This window comes from Rattus norvegicus, chromosome 19 (genome assembly GCF_021556685.1).
Source record: "Rattus norvegicus strain SHRSP/BbbUtx chromosome 19, alternate assembly SHRSP_T2T, whole genome shotgun sequence".
NCBI lineage: Eukaryota > Metazoa > Chordata > Mammalia > Rodentia > Muridae > Rattus > Rattus norvegicus.
The window spans coordinates 70,347,418-70,353,718 of NC_141552.1; the positions used below are offsets into that span (position 1 = coordinate 70,347,418).

Here is a 6,301-nt window from a genome sequence, read left to right on the forward strand (position 1 = left end):
ATCCCAGAATTCCGAGCATCAAATTCCATTAAGATGTTCAGATTATTTTATTTCGAGCCTGAGCATAAAGGGATGTGTTTTTTCTTTTGTTAAATTCTGAAGGATGAAAGGAGAAAAATAAGATCTTTCAGAGGACAGAGACGAGACAGGGGGAAACCAACAGGTTACAGACCGCCCATTTGGAGTCACTGTTGAGGCTGGAGAGATGGCTTAGTGGTTAAAGGATCAGTTGGTGAAGCATTTGCCTAGCACACAGGAAGCCTTGTGTTCCACCCCTAAAACCACACAGAAGGTCAAGGCATGAACACCAAGAGTTCAAGATCCTTCTCTGGCTCCAGAAAGAGTTTGAAGCTAGCCTGGGCTACTTAAGACTCTATCTCAAAACGGAAAATAAAGGGAACTGCTAGGAAATGTCCAAATATCTTCCTTATGGCCTTCTCTCTTCCTCCAGTCTGTCTTCCTTCTCATATTTAAACTCAAGTTCCAAAGGGAGATTTAGAAGCTGTTTGGAAATATATTAAGTCGGGCAACACCACATGACAAATAGCAAATTAATTTGGAGCTAAAGATACAGAATGTTTTTTTTTTTATTAGAGAAGCAGGGTGGGGAGGGAGAGTAGAGGGAGAGGGTCATTAAAGTTATTTTGTGGATTAGGCCAACCCAGGAGTTGCCTGAGCTCTTTGGAGAAATTATTTTAATGCTTTCATTAATTCTCCAGTTCATCTCATTGGTTCCATGGGCATCAAAGATATTTTCTCCGCAGCAAATATTTGTACGGGAGTGCTGTGTCAACAGTGAGAGGCTCTGGATTCCAACAAATAGTCTGATGCGTCTTGGGACTTGTAAAAGCTCTCAAGGCAGGGCCAGCCACACCCTGGAGAAGGCCCTTTATAGCTCTCCAAACAAGCCTCGTGGGTGCTTTCTGCTGTGAAGATACAGGTCACAGGACCTGGGACATGGCTCAGAGGCAGAGCACCCCCTTAGCGATGGTGAGGGAGTGTGTGAATTCCACTGCTCAAAAGGGGAGAGGGATATTTTGGGGACCATCATAGAAATAAGTTCAGATCGTAATAGATATAGGTCTTAGATAATAAACCAAAGCTGAAACTGAGCAGTGGCTGCTGTTGCTGGAATTTTAGCACCTCTCTACTGTAACCTCTGAGGTCTTAGATCTTCATCCTAGCTTGGTCCCTTATGAGGACTCCTGAGACTCTGGGGTTGAGTCCAAACTAGATCTACTAAATGTGAACCACGGCAGGGGAACTAGATATATAAGGAGTGTATCCCATGCAGTGATGTGAAATCTGGGACCTGGGAGGTATGCACTGTGGAGCCCATCGACACATTAATCCAGTCTTCCCTCACGGGTCCTTAGACAAAGCCAGAAGTGTCAGCTAGGCCTTTGCCCCTCCCCCACGAGACGGACAAACAAATCTGCATTGTTCTGGTTACAGGAAGAATCGCTGAGCTCCCGGGACTATTTATGCCTATTTTCATAGCTCTCTGTCTCCCCAAGGGTTTCGTGAGGAGTTAGCTAGCTCTGAAGTCAGAATCTGAGCTTCTTATACTGCAGGTCTAAAGTCCTACTATTTGGAGTGTGGGTGTGGTTGTGGGTGCACTGCACATGCACTGGGGCTGGGGCCAGCGTCTCATGTCTGGTGTCCTTTTCAACTGCTCTCCACCTCATTTTTTTGGAAACAAGTCCTCTTATTAAACCTGACCAGTGAGTCTGGTGATCCTCCCACATCTGCCCCTACAGAACCAGAACTTCAGATTCATATTGCCATGCTCAGCTCTGATGTGGGTGCTGGGGAATCAAACTCATATCTTTGAGGGGGGTGCTGCTTACTGGCTTGCTCCTCATGGTTTGCTCAGCCTGCTTTCTTATACCATCCAGGACAACTGGCCAGGGGTGGTATCACCCTTGGTGGCATGGGTCCAGCCACACCAATCACCGATCAAGAAACTCCATCACAGGCTTTCACTCAGGCCAGTCTGGTGAAGGCGTCTTCTCAGGTGCCCTCCCAAAATGAGTAGCCACACGGTCAACATCGGTATTATTTTGTGATGAAACTTGAAACTTCTTATTGGTCCAATTAAGGACCATCTACCCAGGAGTGGCAACCACCCACAATGGACTGGACCCTCACATCAATCATTAATAACAATAATTTTAAAAAGCCCTACAAATTTGTCACTGGATGAAGGCATTTTCTCAGAGTTCCCCTTCCTGGATAACTCCAGCTTTTGTTAAACTGATGAAAAAAAAATCAGTGAAGCATGACGTAAGATAAGGACAAAGCCAACAGTCGATAAGCACCAAATAATTATGCTACTGTCTTCCTATGTGTAAGAGACTTAAACAGCAAGAGAACATCTCAAACTCAGACACACAGCAACTGTCGCTTTTTCTTTCCAGACCGAGAAACCCTGTCTGCTGCACATTTTACACAAATCGTACTTCAACGAAGGCCAGCGTGTTATTTTCTTAAGTTCTCATTTAAAAGTTTGTTTTTTCAGCTGACCAGATTTGTCACGGGCACCCTGGTGGCAGAAAGTGACAAGCTGTTCCTCATCCAAGGCATTCCAATTAATGCAGAAAGAAAACCCGAGGTTTTTCACGTGCCCCTTCTGTGAGTCTGACCATCTCAGCACGCCGCGTGGAAACCCTGGGAAGACAGCCTGCTCTGCAGCTTGTTTGTAAAACAAGCTTCTTGCTCTTTCAGGCTGGGAGGATTCTGTTTAGAGCGTGTACACTGTGAATCACAGTTTCAAAGGAAAATGACAGATGCGGATCTCGGCCAAGACATTTGCAAGGCTGGATGGCTGACACAAACCCAGGAAATAGCAGAAAAACAACCAAAACAAACCCGGAGCCAAGTGCCTTGATGTAACCCAAAGTAACTGGAACTCATCGGGGCGGGGAGGATGCAGTAAACCATGTCAAGGAGCAGAACCCAGAGGTGGGATTGCTTTGATGAATCATGTAGCCTTGGATGACAAGTACCTCTGAGGCTCTGAGAGGATTCAGGACGCATCTTGTGGCAGTTCGAATGAGAAGCATTTCCCATTGGCTTAGGTACTTGAACATTTAGTCCCCAGCTGGTAGTCTTAGGATTTCTATTGCATTGATAAATCTTCATGGAAAAGAAAAAAGCAACTTGAGGAGGAAAGGGTTTATTTCAGTTTACAGATTCACATTACAGCCCATCACCAAAGAAAGGCAGGGTGGGTCCTCGAGACGGGGAGGGGACCTGGAGGCAGGAGCTGATACAGGGGCTGTGGGGAAGTGCTGCCCTCTGGCTTGCTCCCCACGATTTGCTTAGCTTACTTTCTTTTACACCCCAGGACCATGTGACCAGGGATGTTACCGCCCACAATGAGCTGGGTCCTCTCAAGGAGGCATTTTCTCAAAGTTCATTCCTGTCCAACAACTTTTTTTTTTTTTGCCTTTATAAGAGGAGGCTTTATTGTTAATTATTTACCTTAATAGTCTCAGGAAGAACAGATTAGCTCAGTCCAACATGATTTGCAGTTGGCAAAATCTAGTGAAACAAGTGTTCTGATTGCTAAGGATTTAATTTTGGGGCCTTTAATACTTAGCCGTCTAACACTTTGAACATAACCCAGAGCAATGCAGCAGCCCTCCTTGTCACGTTGATACCACACCTACCTCCCTTCATTTCAGATATATCTTCATTAAATATGATTCCCGGAGGACAGGTTCCCTGGAGCATATAGCCACGAGGACAGTGCATAAAAAGAAAACTGAAAATAAAACTCTGTATGATCTATTAAGAAATAAATCTAATTATAAGCGCACTCGTAGGTTTGTGTGGAGGCTCTGGCGGAGTAACTGAGAACAGCCAGTTATTTACAAGAAACACAAGCAGGAAGAAGGGTGCACCTAGCCCAGCAAGGGCCTCAGAAGCCAAAGGTGTTCTCTCCTCTGTGGGCGACATACAAGAATCCATCTTCATCTTTTTCCTTCTTGTAAAGCTGTCCCACAGTTAGGCGGGACTGTGGGACTGTCTTGTCCACACACAGGAAGGTAGCCTTCTCGGAAGGAAACTGGATCCTTTTCTTGAGGATCCACATGAACTGAGCCACCGTGCTGTGGGATGGGATCAAGTGCTTCCTTCTGTCAGTGTCAACAATCTGAGAGCCAGAGACTTTTTCCACGATCACTGGAACCCGGTCCGGAGGCTTCACTCTGATCTTCGCGGATTCCACGAATCTGTGTTCCAGCGAGTGGTCTTCCTTAAACATCCACTTCATGGCCGTAAGGAAGTGATGGAGCGGGTGGAGCTGGTTCCTTGAGCCACGGACTTCCGGCTCCTTGAGCCACGGACTTCCGGCTCCTTGAGCCACGGACTTCCGGCTCCTTGAGCCACGGACTTCCGGCTCCTTGAGCCACGGACTTCCGGCTCCTTGAGCCACGGACTTCCGGCTCCTTGAGCCACGGACTTCCGGCTCCTTGAGCCACGGACTTCCGGCTCCTTGAGCCACGGACTTCCGGCTCCTTGAGCCACGGACTTCCGGCTCCTTGAGCCACGGACTTCCGGCTCCTTGAGCCACGGACTTCCGGCTCCTTGAGCCACGGACTTCCGGCTCCTTGAGCCACGGACTTCCGGCTCCTTGAGCCACGGACTTCCGTGAAGCAACCTCAACAACAACTGAGGCAGAGGCAGCAATGACTGCTCCTCAACACAATTCTTGCTTGTGTCAAACTGATATAAAAACTGTCCATCGGGGTGATGGGGCCCGGCGAGTTGTGAGACTTTTGGAGGGTGTGGTTTTGCTGGGAGAAGTATTTCACTGGTGTCCGGTATTAAGCGTTTGCAATCTTGTCCCATGTGATAGTTTGAATGAGAAGGACCCCGATAGGCCCACAGATTTGGATATCCCTCAGGGAGGGGCACTATTTGAAAGGATTGGGAAATGTGGCCTTATTGGAGGAAGTGAGTCACTGGGGTGGGCGTGGGGTGGCATGGGGTAGGGGCTGGGTTTTGAGACTTCAAAAAGCCCATTCCAAGTCCAGAGTGTCTTCCTTTGGATCAGGATGTAGTTATCAGCTATTGCTCCACTGTCTGCCCGCGTGCTGCCGTTGTCTCCTGCCATGATGATCATGGACTAAAACTCTGAAACTGTAAGCCAGCCCCAATTAAATGCTTTCTTTTCTAAGAGATATCATGGTCATAGTGTCTCTTCACAGCAACAGAACACTGACCAAGACACCCTGCTTCCTGTTCATTCTGTTTTATGGTTGAGGATATGAGCTCTCAACTTCTTTCTCTGGCCGCATGCTGCCATGCCTCTCTGCCAAATTAGACTCTCTCTGGAACCATCAGCAAAAACAGCAGCAGTAGCAGCAACAGCAAAACCATTTCTTCCATAAGCTGCTTTGCTCATGGATGTTTATTACAGCAACAGAAAAGTAGTTGACGGAGGACTGAACAGGCAGGCACCAAAACTCTTCAAAGGCTGATTATTTTTAGTAACAAAGCCCATACAAGTCCCTGTGGTTCCCCTCATGCATTTCATGACCCCTTACTTTTCTTTTATAAAAAAATTTAGACAAGGTTTCATATGGCCGGGGATGGCCTTGAACTGATTTTCCTGCCCCATCCACAGTGCTAGAATTTCAAGTGTCCACCACGCCTGCTTTGTGTGGTTCTGAGGACTGAACACAGAGCTTTGTGATGCTAGGCAAGTCCTCTGCCAATGGAGCCACATCTTCGGCCTATATGACCTTTTTCTCATTAATTGTGTAGTAACAACTGGCGCTTATGGAGAGCTTCTAGCTTCTGAATGTCTCTGGTCTTCCCATTGGAGCTATGCTCCTCACAGATCAGGGTTACATTTATTCTATTCACTGAGGTATACACATCACCTACAATGTTTCAGTACCCAGCAGATGCTCATCAAATGCTCGGTGTGGGAACAGATGCGCAAACAGGTGAGCACTTGAGCTTTGCCCTGTATTCTGTGTGCTTACTGATTTATTTACTCTTCATCACGAGGAAGGCACTTATTACCGTGTCCGTTTTAGAGTTGAGCAAATCGTGTCCCGACAAAATGAATTCGTTGGTCAAGGCTGCCTGAATGGGTGTTCATGGCGGAGGCCACAAACCCAAGCAATCTGGCTCCTAAGTCCACTTCTGATTCTGCGTTCTTCATAATAATTAGCCTTTAACATCGTATACGCCTTGGCAGTTTTTTCTTAGTCATCTTGCCTTTAGTTTCCTATAGCGTTCTTCTAATAAGTTGAAGTATTTTCTACAGAAGCCTAATGCAAAA

At 46.8% G+C, this 6,301-nt stretch overlaps 1 pseudogene across 1 annotated transcript; it reads right to left on the bottom strand.

Annotated features, from left to right (window-relative positions):
* Window positions 1-551: 551 nt before the first annotated feature.
* Gabarapl4 (gamma-aminobutyric acid receptor associated protein like 4) lies at window positions 552-4,413 on the bottom strand (annotated as a pseudogene). Its single transcript, XR_015643698.1, has one exon. The product of XR_015643698.1 is annotated as a gamma-aminobutyric acid receptor associated protein like 4 (transcript).
* Window positions 4,414-6,301: the final 1,888 nt, after the last annotated feature.